Genomic DNA, 18170 nt, shown 5'->3' on the forward strand with positions numbered 1-18170 from the left:
TATGTCATTTGCAAATATCTTCTCAAACTAGGGATATTTTTTAACTGACAAAAAGTACAATCATCAAGAAAATGTAATAATGGCCACTTATTGAACACTCACATGGGTAATTCTATTTAATCTCACAACAATTCTGGGAGGTCAATGCTATTCTTTGCCCCATTTCACCTGGAGATGAGGAAACTAAGGCTAGAAATATTAAGTAAGCCATCTGTACCTGCATGTTTCATAAGAGGAAGAACCAAAATTCGAATGCAGACAACCTAACACCATAGTTCCTGCCCGCAATCACCGAGTAATTGATTAATTATGAATCTGAATCAGACATATGGACAAAGATGCTGAAAATAATATATAAAACAAAAACTGAAATATGAAGAGAGTTTTACAAAACCACAACCAGATTAGGAGATTTTAAAACATCTGTCTCTGAACTTATCAGGTCAAATATTTTAAAAATCATATTGACAACCTAAATAACAAAATTAACAAGATTGTTTTAATATATCTAGATGGAACTTGAACAGGGAATACCTTTTCCCCAAATGCTCACAGAACATAAAAACAAATTGATTAAGTAATGAGTCTCAAAGTAAACTTCAATAAATTCCAAACAGTAGAAACTACAATTTCTACAAATCAATAATAAAAAGACAAATGACCAAACAGAAAAATGGGCAAAGGATAGGAAGAAGCAATTTACAAATGAGGATATATAAATGACCCAAAATATATTAAAAGATGCTCAAACCTCACTAGCCAACACAGAACTTGAAATCAACTCAACAAGATACTATTTTTTTTTCACCCAACAGATTGGGAAAAACTTAGAAACTGGGTATCAGTTGTTGGTAAGGGGGAAGGATTTTGTACAGTGCTCGTGGAATATAAATTGATATGGCCATGTTAAAGAACAATTGGAAAGTATCAATTAATAGTTTAAACATATGTGACTGTGTCACACACCAACTCAATCTGCAGAATCTACACTGGGCTTCTTGTGGTGCCGGCCGAGATAAAGTGAGCCACTTTGGCCAATCTCTCTGTCTCATTACAAAGGAAAGGTCTGGACAAAAGACAAGAGGCAATTGTCTGAGGACACTGAAATTGGCAAAGGGGCCAAAACTTGAAGGATGACTCTTATGGGGTAAGTTTTCAGAGTTTTGTTCGTCTTTTCCCATGCACCTTTCACCCTAGGGTGGCCCCAATACAGAACAGGGCTGCAGAGGCAGGCAGCAAACCCTCCAAGAGAAACCCATTTTCCTGGACAGAGAATTATAAAAAGAGGCTTCTGTGAGTCAGAGAGTATGGAGGATCTTTTTCTCTATTCTCTTTTGACCTGTCCCAAGGGTGAACCAGTCACAAAGTTCCACTGTGGTGACAGAGGTGGTGACAATAGACACCGAAAACCTTAAGAGAAAACCCGATGATCCAGGGAAAGGGGTCCTTAGGACTTCAAGAGTCTAGGGGGTAATTGCCTTATGCTTCTCTCTCAGTCTGTCTCTGCCTTGCTCGGAGGGTGGCCCAGGTCATACGGAGCTGCACGACAGCACAGCTAGCCGAAACTCTATGAAAAACTCTCTCAGCAGCCAGACTGGTCTAAATGCACCAATCGAAAGACAACATTGTCAGATTGGATTGAATACACACACACAAGGCGTAGCTACATGCTGTCTACAAGACACCCACATTAATTACATGCATACAGGTTAAACATAGAGGATAGAAAAAATTATACCATGTAAACACTGATCAAAAGACAGTTGGAGTGGGGCACCTGGGTGGCTCATCAATTAAGTGTCCGACTAATTTCAGCTCAGGTCATGATCTCAGGGTCTTGAGATCAAGCCCCGAGTCTGGCTCCATGGAGCATGCTTAAGATTCTCTCTCCCTTTCTCTCTGCCCCTCCGCCACCCACTGCTCGTGCTCTCTCTATCTCAAAAAAAAAACAAAACAAAACAGTTGGAGTAGGTTTATTAATAGCAGACAAAGTAGACTTCAGAACAAGGAATATTACCAAGATTAAGAGGGCGATTACATCATAATAAAGGGCTAATTCACCAGGAGGATATAAAAATCCTAAATGTGTATGCACATAGTAACAAAGTTTCAAGATGCATAATGCAAAAGCTAAAAGAACTAAAATGAGAAATACAGAAATCCACTATTATAATTGGTGAGTTAAACACTCCTCTATCAGCAAGCAATGGAAAAATTAAACAAAAATTAGCAAGGATATAGAAAATCTGAGTATCCCTATCAATCAATGTAGCCTAACTGACATTTATAGAACAGTCCCTGCAAAAAGAGCAGAATATACATTGTTTTAAGTGCACATGGAACATTCACCAAGATAAACCTATCTTGGGTCATAAGATAAACCTTAACCATTTTTTAGATACAAGAATCATAAAATGTTCTTTAACCATAATATAATTAAACTAAAAATCAATAACAGACAAATATCCTTTAAAATCCCTCAATATTTTGAAATTAAATAACACACTTCTAAATAACCTGTAGCTCAACGAGGAAGTCTCAGGAAAATTTATAAAATAGTTTGAACTTAATGAAAATGAAAACACAATATATAAAATTTTGTCAGAGAATGATGACTGCCAGGGCCTAATGGGGGATGGGAAATGGGGAATTGGGGAAATGGGTATAGAGTTTCAGTTATGACATGAAAAAGTTCTAGAAATCTGCCGTACGACAATGTGCATAGAGTTACCAATACTGTGCTGTACGCTTAAAAATTGTTAATAGGGTAGATTTCTTGTTGTGTGTTTTTTGCCACAATAAAAACAATTTGTGAGATTCAAGTAAAACATTGACAAGAGGAAAGTTCATAGTATCACAATGCTTATATTAGGGGGAAAAAAAGAGAGAGAGAGAGAGAAAAATATCAAATGAGGTATATAAGCTTCCATCTTGAGAAACCAGAAAAGGACCAAATTAAACCCAAAACAAGCCAAAGAAAAGAAATAATAAAGAGCATAAATGAATAATTCAATAAATGAAATTGAGAACAGAAAAATAATAATCAATGAACTCAAAGGCTGTTTCTTTGAGAAGTTCAATAATATTAGAGCCTATGGGTTATTGCCAAAGCTATACTCATTTATGACCTTAAATGCTTTTTTTTTAAACAACCAAGAAAGATTATAAATAAATGAACCAACATTCAACTCAAAGAGTTTGAAAAAGAAATTTGAAATAAATTGAAGGAAAGAATTTGTAAATATAAAATCAGAAGCTGCCTCAGTTTAAATCCCAGCTCCACCATGTGTTAGCTGTGTGTCCTTAGGCAAGTCACTTACTAGTTTTGTCATTCAGTTTCTTCACCTGTAAAATGAGATAATAATAGTTCCTAATATAAGGATGTTATGAAGATTGAGTGAAACGGTATAGCTTGGAATAGTGCTCAGCATACAAGAAACACTAAAGAAATGTTTGTTTTTATATTTCTCTACTGCTGCTATTACTATTAAATTTCAGGCAAGTCTGATGAAAATAGAAGAAATAATACAGATCATGATTAAGATGGGATTTTAAAAGAGAAATACAGAGAAAAAAATTTTGATTTTATCTAACACTATGTATCACTTTATGCTAATAAATCTGAACTTTCCTAGGTAAATACAAATTATTTTGGGAAAATAAAAATGACTCAAATCAACTAAATAGGGAAAAACCAGAGAAGACTAATGATGTAGCACATAAGTTTAAGGCAATTGTCAAAGGCTCTAGGACCACATGGTTTTACAGATGAATTAGCAAACATTTTAGGAATAGCAACTGCCTAAATTCTTTCCAAAACTTCCAAAGCACTGAAATGCACTAAAATATATGGAAATTTTCCAGTTCATTTTATGAGTCTTGTATAAGGACTGATACCAAAAGCAATTAAAGAACAAAAAGGAAAAAGATTGTTGAAAAAGCTTACCTGGATGCAAAAATTCTAAATAATATATTAGCAAACAGAACCAAGTAAAAAGGGTAACCCATCATTACCAGGTTTATTCTTAGAAAGCAAGTTCAGTTTAACTCAGGAGTATGGGTTTTGGAGGCAAACTGTCAGGTTCTGTACCTGGCTTCACCACCTACCAGGACCTGGCTGGGTAACCCAGGTAAGTGATGTGACCTCTCTGTGGTTGTTCTCCAGTTTGTAAAACATAAATAATAATATCTTGTTCAGAGGGATGGGAGGATTAAATTAAAATAATTCATTTGATGAACTTAGCCAAATATTTGGTACATAGTAAGCACTCAACAATGGCTAAATACTAGTATTAATTAAAAAAATAATTTTAAAGACACCTGGGTGGCTCAGTCAGTTAAGCGTCAGGTCATGATCTCGGGGTCCTGGGATCAAGCCCCACGTTGGGAATCCCTGCTCAGTGGGGAGTCTGCTTGTCCCTCTGCTCCTCCCCCTGCTTGTGTTCTCCCTCTCTCTCAAATAAATAAATAAATCTTTAAAACAAATAATTTTAAAACCCCTTGATGATGCAGTCAGCAATGGGCTTGAGCTCTCCACTCAGACTGGCTTCTCAACCAGGGGTCAACTAAATGTCTTAATTTCTGAGTGGGGAGAATGGAGAAAAAGGGGACAGGGCAGGAAACACAAGGAGCAGGGAGGCAGAGGGTAAGTCCCTGTGTTCCCAGTATTCTTCCAGCCCAGCCTCCCTAGACTGGTTTTACAAAATTAGTATCAAATAATCAGGGGATTCTTAGAATTGTTGCTCTTAGCCTAGAAGTCTTAGCGAGCCACAGCACTCAGAATTATCCCCATGGATATTTAAGTCACAGCAGGAACAACTACCAGGAGGCAGCAAACTAGAGCTAGAACAGGAGCATGTTGGATGCTATGGTGAGACCCTGGGAGCCCACCAGCCTGCTGGCTGCTCCATTTCATCCTGTTCATTCCACCATCATGCGATCCTGCTGTTAGTTACCCCCCTGGGGTATCTTGAATCACACTAATGCATTGTGGTGAACTTTCACTATACAAATTTAAAAGCAGAAAATTATATGACCATCTTCATAGATACCTGAAAATCATTGAATCAAATTCAACTTCCACTTCTATTTTTTAAAGAAAACTCTGAATAAACCAGAAATTGAAGAAAATTGTCTTACCCTGATAAAAACTATTTGTTCACTCTCCCCAGAATTCCTTTCCCAGAAATCACAGCAAACATCGTACTTACTGGTGAAATCTTAGAGCAGCTGTTCCAACACTACCCTGTTAGAACACTGTTCCAGGAGATATTAAACAGAAGGCAGGAGGAAGAAAAGGTCAATGGTCAAAGCAGTGGAAGATATGTGACTTAGTCTTGGACATCCCCCAGGCATATTAGCATCACATATTCTGATTATTGCAGAATTAAAGAAACAAATTTGTCTCTGTTTAACTCAGCATATTCTAAAGTTATTGGGGCCCAGAACACTTCTTTTCTCAACAAAATTATCAGCATCTTGCAGAACAGTGTTTTTCAGATGTCAGTTTTGGAAACATCACATTAGAGTCTTCCTACTCGAGGTAGCAACATTTCAAGGGTACTTGCTGTCACATCTGATACTTGCCTTCATTCTGAAGTTTCCAGCCAAGAGAACAAGATAACAAAAAAAAGGAGGGGTATACATCTTGGCAAGCAGAGGCAAAATTATTATTTGTAGATGATGTGTTTGTCCACTCTGAGAAGACAACAGCATAAGTTGGAAAACCACAGGAACTAATTAGAGCATTGAATAAAGAGGATAATAGCAGGTGATAAATATACCAGGATCGATATCTGTCCTCTACACCAGCAATAACAAGTTAGAAAGCACCAGGGAAAAAAAGAATACACTTAGCAAAATATGTGCAAAGATATATGCTGAAGTTGGATGAAGGACATTTAAAAAAAAAAAAACTTGAATCGATGGAGAAATGGATCCTGGTCTTGGGTTGTATTGCAAAATTGTCAATCTTCCCTCAAGTAATCTATAAATTTGATGTGATTTCAATAAAATCTCCACAGGACATTTTTATTTTAAATTGATTCTGTAGTTCATCTAATAGAGTAATTGCACAGAATGGTCAAGAAATTTGGGAAGTAAAAGGCTATGATGGGGGGGGGAAGTTGCCTTACAAAATTAGTTTAAATACTATATAAATAAACTAATTAAAATACTGATAGAGGGGCGCCTGGGTGACTCAGTCAGTTGAGCATCTGCCTTCAGCTCTCGTCATGATCACGGGGTCCTGGGATGGAGCCCCAAGTCCCGCTCCCTGCTCAGTGGGGAGTCTGCTTCTCCCTCTCCAACTGATCCTCCTCCCAGCTTGTGCTCTCTCTCTCTGTCTCAAATGGATGAGTAAAATCTTTAAAAAATAAAATACTGATAGAAAATTTGGCAAATACCAACAGAGCTTAAAAGAGAGAGAGAGAGAGAAGGGGTGCCTGGATGGCTCAGTTGGTTAAGCATTGGACTCTTGATTTCGGCTCAGGTCATGATCTCAGAGTCATGGGATGGAGCCCTCCATCGGGCTCCACGCTCAGCATGGAATCTGCTTATCTCTATCCCTCTGCTCCTCCCCCTGCTCGCTCTCTCACTCTCTCTCTCAAATAAATAAATAAATAAAATCTAGAAAGAAAGAAAGAAAGAGAGAAAGAAAGAAAGAAAGAAAGAAAGAAAGAAAGAAAGAAAGAAAGAAAGAAAGAAAAAGGAAGGAAGGAAGGAAGGAAAGAAGGAAAGAGGCATAGCAATAAAACATCCAGGTATCTGGGGATGTTTTGTCAAGGCTTTAGGAGTTGCAAAGTTAGATTATCTGATGGAATCTAGGTCAAAGTTAGACAATCAGACCTTAGACTGGGCACGAAGCAGGGCTGTTCCAGGAATGTCAGCAGCAACAGGTGGCTCTCCCCATGAGCCCCTCCACCAGCACAGTCCCACATCCATCTGCTCTCCCTCCATCTCTTCCATTTCAAATCTCAAGCTGCTGATTCAGCTCTCCCCAGACCAGGTACTCATCCCTGATCTTACTTGACATGGCTGGGGTTCAGGAACACACCCCTGGCTGGAGAAAGAACAGCTTTCTGACAAGTAGCACGTAAGCGCCTGGATGCCCCAAAAGATGCCTCTGCTCTGACATCCCTTATGATCTTCACAGACACTTCCAACTCCAACTTGAAAAAACTGGACACAGGATCTCCCCCCACTAACCTGGTCCTTCTCTGAGGGTTCTCTAGTTCAGAAAGATACCATCATATTCCCAGTTGGACAAGTCAGATGCCAGAGGTCCCCTGACCCCTTTGCTCCCTCCCATCCCACACATCCAAATGACCACCAAGTCCAGTTGATTTTATCTCCTAAATATATCTAGAATCTGTCCACTTTTGTCCACCTCTATCACCACCACCCAGGTTTAAAGAATTATCATCTTTCGCCTCTTTGCAGGCACGTTGCCACCTGCCAAACTTCACCACACTGCTGCAGTCTTTCAGCAAAGGCGAAGCTAATCAAGTCACTCCCTTTCCAGAATCTCCCACAGGACCGACAAGGCTCTGCATGGTCTGACCACTGCCCACATCACCAGCCTATCCCCGGACTCCTGGCCCACTGGCCTCTGTCCACCCCCTGGAGGACATCACGTGCCTCAGCATCTGCGTACACTGTTCCCTCCCCCCAGGCTGCTCTGCCAGCCCACTGCATTACCCGACCCAGGAGTACAGTGATTCTGTGGTAATACAGCCCCTGGAGGTGTGCAGTGGAGCTGCTCTCGCCACCCTGCCTTCTCCCAGTACCTGCTCACCTGCCCTTCAGGACTCAGCTCCACACTGCCGTGTTGGGGACGTCCCTCGTGATCCGACCAGGTCGGCTGCCTGCTGCTTGCTTCCAGCATTGCTAATTCTGTGCAACGCTCACCAGAGGGCTAAACACATTATTTATTGTATAATTTTAAGGCAGCTTTATTGAGATATAACTTGTATGTTTGTAAAATTCACCCCTTTCTGGTGTACCGATCTTTGAGTTTTCATAAACCTATAGTTTTGGAACCAGCACCTCAGTCAGGATACAGAATATTTCTACCACCCCAGAAAGTTCTCTCTTGCCCCCTAGGGTGAACCCCCCCACACACCCAAGTTCCTAGAACCACAGATCTGATTTCTGCAACTACAGTTTTGCCTTTCACAAAATGCCATGTAAATGGAATCTATAGTGTATGCAGCCTTTTAAGTCTGGCTTCTTTCACTTAGTCATTGTATTATAATTTAATGTGTGTCTTCCCTGCCAGTGTGTAAAGCTCTGCACAGTGAGGGACCATGTCTGACTCAGTAGCTACCACATCACCAAAGCCTACCACGGTGTTGCTCAACCTTTTTTTCCCATTATTGTTCCTCTAAGGAGAAAAATTTAATTTAATTTAAATTCTCCCCGATGAGAGAAATTAAATACTAGGGAATAAGATGTTGTCGAGAAGGCTTGAGCTTTAGAGGGCCACAAAACATGGTAATAGCTAAATATTCTTCACCCTCCAAGAATAGAATTTCACCCCTGGGGGGGTGATACCACCCCCATTGAGCCATTGAGCATGCACGGCCTCACACATAATAGGTGCTCAACAAATGTCTGTGAATGAACGAGAGAATTCTTGCAGACATTGCCACGTGGTAGGTAATGCCTCCCAGTAGAACCAGCTCACCTCATTGTTAGACTGCTGGTTTCAGGCAGAGCTACCAGTAACTGTCCACCCACATGTGGAAACACCCCCCTTCTGCTCTTGAAAACCCCACTGGTAACTGCAAAGTCCTATGTTAGTGGCTTCAGAAGTGAGGCCCAGCAGCTGTGTACTCAGGACATAATCAGATTTGTGCTTTTGAAAGTCTACTCTAGCTCCAGAGTGAGAGAGGGATTAGAGGAAACAAGTTGAAAGTGGGAAGAGCAGATAAGAGGCTGTTAGCGATGGCAAGAAATGACAGTGGTTTGAACTCTGCTAGCGGCAGTGGGATGGAGACCAATGAATGTTCTTGAGAATAACATAGAAAGCAGAATCAACAGAACCTGATGATGAGTTAGTTGCAGAAATGGGGAAGAAGGGTGGATGTCCATATTTCTAGCCTGCATATCCAGGAAAATGGTGGTGCCATCCACTGAGTTCAGACGTCTGCTTGCAGGGGGCTGGAGGTAGCATGAAATTTAGTGATGGACTCTTGCGGTCAAAGTGGCTTTGAGTTATTCAGGTGCAATGTCTAGTTGGCTATTGGTTATACAGATGAGTTCAAGAGAGCTGTCTGGGCAAGAAGTAAAGATTTGGGAATGGTCAATGTAGATGGTGACCCACGTCATGTAGAGTGTATAGCATGAGAAGAGAAGATGGAGCAGGGCAGACACATGGAGAGCAACAACACTGAAGGGTACCCCAGCTGGAGAGAGGCACAAGAGTGCAATTAAACATCACTCTAGCGTTAACATTTAGGTTGTATCTAGTTTTTTGTCATTGTTGGTTATTTTGGTTTTTCACTGGTACAAACAATACTGTCGTGACTATCTTTGTGCAGAACGCTTTTTCTGCATATAGGGCTATTTTCTCAGGACAGATTCTTAGAATAAGGAAAACTAGATTAAAAGATAAGAACATTTGTGACTATTGATGTATTCTGTCACACTGCCTTGCAAAAGGTTATCAGTATATCCTCTTGTTACCGAAGTATGAGAGCATGTTGTCCTCAAAATGGGCAGTCTTCAGTCTTGTTCTTTTAATCTGTGCTAGTTTGATAAGGAAGGAGGAAGGAAGGAAGGAAGGAAGGAAGGAAGGAAGGAAGGAAGGAAGGAAGGAAGGAAGGAAGGAAGGGAGGGAGGGAGGGAGGGAAGGAGGGAAGGAAGGATAAAGTGGGGGGCAAGTGGATGGAATCCACAAGATTTGGTGACCAGTGAGACATGGAGAGTGGCAGCCAAGAAGAAGCCAAGGGTGAGTCTTAGGTTGTCCACTTGGGTGGATGCTGGGATGGACAATTAGGAAGAGAAACTGGTTTGACATAAAGGTCATGATTCAGTTTTGGCTTCTTTAAGTTTGAGACATGTGTGATGTCAAAGCGTCAATCGTGGTTACAGAACTGAAGCTCAAAAGAGAGACGGGTTCCTGAAGGGAAGGGCGGCCCTAGCAGTTCCTGGTCCTGCAGTGGAGTGGAACACTGCAGTGCAGAAGGTGCATTTCAGGGAATCCAGGGCCCTGTTCTCCATCCTCTCGGCTCACCTCCGGTTTCAGCCGCAGCTGTGGTGGACAGTTCCAGACAAGCTCCGGCTCCCAGGGAGCTGACAGTCCCACTTCAAGCACATTCCACGTGTCTTTCCCTTCTCCAGCACCACAGCTGTGTGCTCACCTGCACTCAAGTGCCACGTGGAAATGTAGGGGATAGAGCCCCTGAGGACATCCTTCCCCCAGGGAGGCAGGAGCCAATGGTTCCGTGCTCTGCCCCCATCCCCCAGGGAGCTAATTCCCAGAGGCATTCTGTACACTTCACAGGGCCCATGGGGGAGTCATTCCTGGCTACGGACAGCTGTAAGCCCAGGAACGCATCCTTACATTGCCACTCCCTCACTCTCCCTGGCCCCTCACTCCTGCTTCCTGGGATCACATCCCAAATAAACTACCTGCACCCAGGGCCTTGTCTCAGACTTTGTACAGGAGGCTGCAGGACCCCCTGGCCTCCACTCCCCTTCCATACCGGCAAGGCAGATGTGTCACTGGACTGGGTGGCTTTACCTTCCTCTGCTGGGACCAGCTTTTTTGGGAGAAGGCAAAGAGCCTGTTGGTGAGGGGAACTTGTCAGGACCCACTTGCATCTTGATATAATGAAGAGTGACAGGTTCCTGCTTCTACAAGTGTACCATGTTGGACACAAAGGGTGTTTTCATCAAGGGTGGTGGCAGGCCCAGGCAGGGGTCCGAGAAATACACTTCATTTATTCAGCCATCCATCTATTTATTCATTCAACAACTATTTAGTAACCACCTACCGTTTGCCAGGTTATATTCCCCGTGAAAAGCCCTGGGATCCCTTCCCCAAACTCTGGTGATTCCTCTCGTGGCTACTGGTGAAGGGGGGCACGTTTATGCCACTCAGGACTCCTCTCTGGCCAGAGGTGAACTCTGATGAAGCTGGACAATGAGGTTCTGTCTTGGGGATATGGAACTGGGACACTAGGACATTGGTCAGCAAGGTGATGGGGATAGAACAGCAGGAGGTGTCCCTCCAGCCTGGGGGCCCATTTGCCATGTGCAGAATTGGACAGAGAAAGATGGTCTGCAAAGGGAGAAGCAGAGGGAAGAAGAGAAGAAAGTACTTTTCTGTCCTGGTTCCAGACTTTCCAGGTGCTCAGTACGAGCTACACACCCTGCCCTCTGATCCCATGAAAGATTCCTATATCTTCCTAAGGATGCCCCCTTCCTCCCCTAAGTTAGTTTTTGTCAAGCAAGCAGGCACTGGGTCTTCTGTTCCTCTCTCCCCTGCCTCTCCTACCTGCCCACTGTGCCCCCCCCCATCATTGTTGCCAAGCACCTGGGCCTCATGGGTCAGAGAGCATATGAGGACCAGGGCAGTGGAATGACCTGCGGACAGGGGATAGCCTATGGCCTGCCTTGCAGTGCTCTCATTCTCTGAGCCTGAGGCCCAAGCCTCATCCCCCTCTCCCTCCCCCCCAACTCATGTGAGGAAGTGGCATCTGGCCTAAGGCCTTAAAGCTCACCATAAAAAGAAGGTGGGGGGGGGGCAGGAGGACACTTCCTTTAGCAGGCTATCAAGGTTTATCTGCAAAGTCCTGGAAACCTAACCCTGAACGCTCCCCACAGAGCCCAGATTTTTACAAAACAGTGTCCTGGAGGGGGTATGGTCTCACCCCTCCCGCTGGGAGGGGTGAAGAATGGAAGGCAGGTTTCCAAGCCCAGGACAGTGCTCTCCTGGCAGGCGATCCATGCCCCTGCCTTCTTCCCCGCTCTGTATTGCCCTGGTTGCTGTTGAGCAGGGCCTCACCCAAACCCGGAAGGGCCCTCGATCATCCTCCCAATGTCCTCCCGCCCCTGCCTCACAGGCTCAAACCGCTCACCTCTCCCAGACCCGCTGCAACAGCGCCACCTTCAGGCCACCCTGGAGAAATGTATTTTCCGAACCCCACAGGGATCCTGGATTATAATCCTTTAGGCAGGGAGACAGGATAGCAGGGGCTGGGTTTATGTTGCAAACTGATGGTGCTCGGCACCACTCTGAGCCCTAATGGTAAAATGGGCATGGCAATAGCTCAAGGAGTGGCTCTGAGGATAAAGTGAGGTAGTCACATATCACACCTAGAACGCACCTGACCCCCAGCCAGAGCCCAGTGACTAATTCTCAGGTTGGATGACATGCTTATTGGCTTGGTTTTGAAAATCACCAAACGACCAACAATTTCAGGGTCTTATAAAAATCTTATAGAAGTCATTGGCCCCCTTTTCTGCCATTCCTTGCTTTTTTGCTTTGGATCTCAGAGGCACAGAATTCGATTGCTCATGTAGTCAGTTCAGCTCAGTCATTATTGGCCACACATGGGTCTTCTTGTGTACTTATTTGCTTTGTTTTTGTCTTTTTCATCTCCCTTTTCAAATGCCTCCCCTCCCTTCCCCATCTCCCCACAGCCAGACATTCTTATGTTGTCAACGTGTGAGTGTGTGTAGCATGAAAATATATATTGCAACATATATAAGTAGTATTTGCCAGACGTCTTTTTGGCATTACATTTTTACGATCTGCCTGTGTTGATACACGTCATTCTAATTCATTCCATTGAACCGCGGCATGATGTTCATCATTTGCATATGCCACCTGTGATTTATCTATCCCTTTATGAGTAGGCATTTCAGTTGCTTCCATCCCTTGACTATTACCAGCAGATGCTTCGAGGAACGTCCTTGGGCAAGTCTCTTTGTCTACCTGTGTGAGAGATGTTCTGGAGTGTTTGCTCAGAAGTGGAATTGCTGGAGTGTGGGGTATATGCTCTCCCCAATGGCCCCACCAGTTCATAGTCCTCCTAGGACAAGGGTTCCTGCATCCCCACGTCTTCACCAGCACGTGCCCATCTGATGGTTATAAAGTAGAGCTTACTGCCACCTCCCTCCCCTTTCCCACCCTACCTGTTCCACCTGGGTGTGCTGCAGAAGGAATTGAGGAGGCCTCCTATATGCCACCAACTCCGTTACCTTTTAAGGCAAGTGGCTCCAGCTACTGAATGTGCCCCCACCCCGTCACTGGCTGTCATCCATGCACAAGGCACCAACTTGGTCACAGCCAGCTGAATAGGGGATGTTGCATGAGCCCAAAGACATAGCAAGATGAGTGGCCAGGCCCAAGATGGCTCTAGAAACTCCATCCATATTGAGAGTGCCAAATTAACCCATCAAATGCAGCGTGCATGCCCACCACCTCTCTCTAGAAAGTAGAAATGTGGGCCAAACTACAGTGGCATGCGAGGTTTCATTTGGACTTCTGTCCTGAGTCCCCATTAGCAATTTTCTTGGTTGTCTCTGAGACATGAGGGGCCATATAGGTGTAGGACAAACTAGGGTCTGGGACTGGCTGGCAGTGTCCCCTTCAAGCTCACATTTCTCCAAATTTCTGAAGTGCTTTTACATATAAGCTTTAAGAGTCATGGCCTCAGGAGTCAGAATGTCCTGGGTTCAAGTCCCAACTTAGCCACTTCACAGGGCCATTGTGGGTGACAAAGGCATGGTCCATGTAAGGTGCTTAGCAGGGTCCCAGCCACACGAGAAGCCTCAAAAATGTCCATCTATTATTAGTAACGATTCATAAATAGGAAATACACCCTCCACTTTAAGAATAATACAAAAGACTCCCGGAGAGGCTGAGCCACTTGCAGGAAAGCAGAATTCAAACTCAGGTCTGTCTGTCTCTACTTGTTAACATCCTCTCAGCTGCCTGAATTCACTGACTCTGGTTCTCTGCCAGGACCTTGGGCTGGGTCCAGCACTAGATGCCTTCGGGAGTCCTCCTCAGGGTGGGGAACGCCCCTCCCCCCCCCAGGGCCATCTTGGCACGTGTCCCTCAGGGAGTGGGAGGCCCAGGGCAGGCCTGGGCCCAGGCTGAGCTATAGGAGGCTCCCAGGTGTGGGGGAAGGAGGCAGCCTGGCTGTTCTCCAAACACATTCGGAGCCAACCCAAGGGAAACCCCAATTCTGTCAGTGCCTGTACGCCTGGGGCACAAGCATTGGAGACATTAAATATTAAACATGTCGGCTGGCTTCCAAGCTTGGTAATTAAAACTCTTATTTCATATTTTACACAGGATGGACGGGGAGGTCATGGGGCTGCTCTAAGAGGTTTCATAGCTCCCTTGTTCACAGATGAAGTGGCTCTTCTGAGGAAAACCTCCTGCTCACTCGGGACCCATGCTGCCCTATTTATAAAGTGATTTCCTGAGAGGGTGGGAGTGGAGGTGGGGAGGTCTCCAGGGCACAGGAACCGTTTGGGGCTCTCAGCAGGGTCTTTCTACTTCTCCAAAATGGGCCTGTGTGCCCAGGAGCCTGCAGAGGGCTCGGCCTCAGACCTCTCACCCCTGCTGCAAAGGCAGCCTGAGCGCTGGAGAGGACTCTGGAAATGGGGAGAAAGAGGAGCTCCGAGGGGGGAACTGGAGGGAGGGCCGGAGGGAGGGGAGCCTTCCCTTAGCTTCTAGCGCCATCTGCTGACCACAAGCTGAACTGCAGCTCTCCCAGAGGCCAGCGGGAGAGTGCTTTGCACAAGGGGAGGGAGAAGAGGGATCAAGGAAAATCAGACCCGGTGCTTCAGGGAACAGTTTTAAAACAAAATTTAGATTTATGAATTGTCCATGCCATCATTCTCTGGAGTCAAGGAATAAACAAGACTCAGACTTGGACCTCTGGGGACCCAATCCAAGCATGATAACGGGATGTATGTGGTAATTGTGGCAGCTGGTCCTTTGTGTGTTCACTGTGCTGAGCACTAGCCTACATGATTTACACTGGTTATCTCACTGCTGCATGCCCATTTTACAGATTCAAATCCTCAGGCTGAGAGAGGTCACCAAAGCAAGATTACCTCCCTTGCCCTCACCCCCAGAGTCATTCTTTCAAATGCAAGGCCCCTCCTTTCCACCTCCAAACATATCAAAAGCCCTCTTCCTTGTCCCATAGTCATTGTTACCCCTCAGCTTTCCCTGGACCACTGCAAAAACTTCCTACCAGGATCTTCCCACTAGCATTTTGGTGCCTCTCACCTTGCCTTCTACAATCTGTTCTTCACAAATAGCTAATATGATCTTAGGACACAAATTGGATCGCATATGTCCCTGGCTCAGAAACTTTGACGGCTCAGGCTGCCTGGGTTGCTCAGTTGGTTAAGCATCCGACTCTTGATTTCAGGTCAGATCATGATCTCGGGGTCTTCAGATTGAGCCCCACATCGGGCTCCACACTCAGCGTGGAGTCTGCTTGAGTCTTTCTCTCCCTCTCCCCCAGGCCTATCACCCCCCCCCCCCCGCCAACTTGCACTCTCTAAAAAAATAAATAAATAAATAAATATAATCTTTAAAAAAATGCCACCAGAGCCTGGAGGATCTAGAATCAGGAACAACAGATCCACTGGGAGATGAGTGGCTCCTCCTCTTTTTTCTACACCCCTCCTCTGTCTAAAGCCTTTCAGTGACTGCCGTACACATAGACATATAGTTCAATGGAATAGAATTGAGAGTCCAGACATAAACTTACATATTTATGGTCAAATAATTTCAAATGATGGTGCGAGGACAATTCAACGGGGGAAAGTTTAGTCTTTTCAACAAATGGTGTTGGGACAACTGGATATTCCACATGCAAAAGCATAAATTTATACCCCAACCTCACACCATATACAAAAATTAACTGAAAATTGATCTAAGACCTCAAAAGAGCAAAAACTTTTAGAAGAAAATGTAGGTATAAATCTTCATGACCTTGGATTAGACAATGGTTCCTTAGATATCACACCAAAGCACAAGCAACCAAAAGAAAAACATAAATTAGACTTCATCAAAATTAAAGCTTCTGTGCTCCAAAGGACACCATCAAGAAAGTGAAAATATTTGTAAACCACATAAATGATAAGGATATAGTATCAGAATATTGGAATTTTTACAAATCAACAAAAAATGCAAATAAATCTATTTTAAAATGGCCATAGGATCTGAATAGACATTTCTCCTGAGAAGTATACAAAGGCACAATAAGCCCATGAAAAGATGCTCAACATCATGAGTCACTAGGGAAATGTAAATCAAAACCACAGATTATACCCACTAGGCTGGCTACAATAAAAAAGACAAAAACAAATGTTGGCAAGGATGTGGAGGGATTGGAACTCTTCTGTTTTGCTGGTGGGGAAGTGAAATGGTGCAGCCACTGCAGAAACGTTTGGCAATTCCTCAAAAAATTAAGCGCAGAGTTACCATATGACCCAGCAATTTCACTTCTAGGTGTATAGCCAAGAGATTTGAAAACATATGGTGTCCACACAAAACTTGTATGTGCCAGTGTTCATGGCAGCATTATTTATAACAGCCAAGAAGTAGCCAAGCATCCATTAACAGATGAATGGATCAACAAAATGTGGTATGTCCATGCAATGAAATATTATTCAGCGATTTTTAAAAAATACTAATAGTGCTTGCTTCAGCGGCACATATACTAAAATTGGAACAATACAGAGAAGATCAGCATGGTCCTTGCACATGGATGACATGCAAATCCATGAAGATTAAAATAAAAAAAAGTACCAATATATATGACAACTTGGATGAAACTTGAGAGCGTTATGCTAAGTGAAAGAAATCCGACACAAAAGGCCACGTAGTGTATGAGTCCATTTATATGAAATGTCGAGAACAGGCACGTTCAAAGAGACAGAAAGTAGATTAATAGTTTCCAGAGGCTCAAAGAAGGAAAGGATGGGGAGTGATTGCTAATGATATGGGGTTTCTTTTTGGGGTGATGAAAATGTTCTGGAATGAGATAGTGGTGATAGTTGCACAATTTTATGAATGTGCTGAAAACAACCGAATTGTACACTTTAAAAGTGTACTTTAAAAAAAAAGGATGATGCTTATAGTATGCAAATTATATCTCAATTAAAAAAAAACTCCAATGGCCCCCATGACTTTTCACCATCTAACGCTTGCTTATACTTCTAACCCTACCTCTTGCTAGTCCTTCCATTGATCCCTTTGCTCAGAGAGGCAGAGACTCTAGGAGTGATTTTTTTAAAAGATTTTATTTATTTATTTGAGAGAGAGCTTGAGTGGGGGAGGGGAGGGGAGGGACAGAGGGAGAGGGAGAAGCACGACCTGAGCCCAAGGCAGACGCATAATGCACTGAGCCACCCAGGCGCCCCAAGAGTGATTTTTTTCAAGAAAGGATTTCTTGGGATTTGACCTTAGACTGCAGGTGTGGGTGAGCAGTTTTCCTGAGTCTGTGGCCGGCATCCTCATGGGAGCCAGAAAAGTGCCTGAGTAACCTGGTAGCTGCTTCACCTCCACCCTCCTAACTTCACAGAAAGTTCTGGAGGAGCCGGCCTTGTCCCAGAGAACCCAGGGAAGGGCATCCTGAGAAATTCAGCTCCAGCTTAGCTAAGCCAGCCGGCACGGAGCCACCCAGCGCTCTTCTCAGCCACTCATTTGTACTCAGCCTTCAAATGTCAACTGCCAGCACATAGTGTCTCTGGCCCTTCCTCCAGACTTGGGCAGGCCCCTGCTCCGAACGCCATTCCGTCAGAGATATGAATCCTTATGTGACCGTTTTCCCAGGACGGCAGTAAAATGGCTGGAGCAATGGACACCTTTTTCTGTTCTAACAAGGGTCTTCGTTCGTAGCCTGTCACAGGGCTGGCTGCAATTCTTTTTTCTCAAGGGAGGGTGGTACTTGACTACTCAGCTGTGTTCCTTTCCGGACAGTAGCACCTGTTGGCAGAGACATCAGGACACCTCAGTGTGGGGTCCCCAGCATTTGATATAGGGCCTAGCACAGAGCAGACACTTAATGTTCATAAAACAAAGGAATAAATAAATACCTAGGAGATGAGCCAGGAGTAGCAGAAAGATGGATGAGCTGGGGGCTTCAGGCAGAAAGAAGAGGCAGCTCGGCAGGATAGTTCAG

At 44.1% G+C, this 18170-nt stretch overlaps 1 non-coding gene across 1 annotated transcript; it reads left to right on the forward strand.

Annotated features, from left to right (window-relative positions):
* The first annotated feature begins 16682 nt into the window (after nt 1-16682).
* On the forward strand, nt 16683-16789 carry LOC115939144 (U6 spliceosomal RNA). The gene has a single exon (XR_004074061.1). It is a non-coding gene; the product is annotated as a U6 spliceosomal RNA (small nuclear RNA).
* Nucleotides 16790-18170: the final 1381 nt, after the last annotated feature.

This window comes from Leptonychotes weddellii, chromosome 14 (genome assembly GCF_054177405.1).
Source record: "Leptonychotes weddellii isolate Sample4059 chromosome 14, ASM5417740v2, whole genome shotgun sequence".
Classification (NCBI taxonomy): Eukaryota; Metazoa; Chordata; class Mammalia; order Carnivora; family Phocidae; genus Leptonychotes; species Leptonychotes weddellii.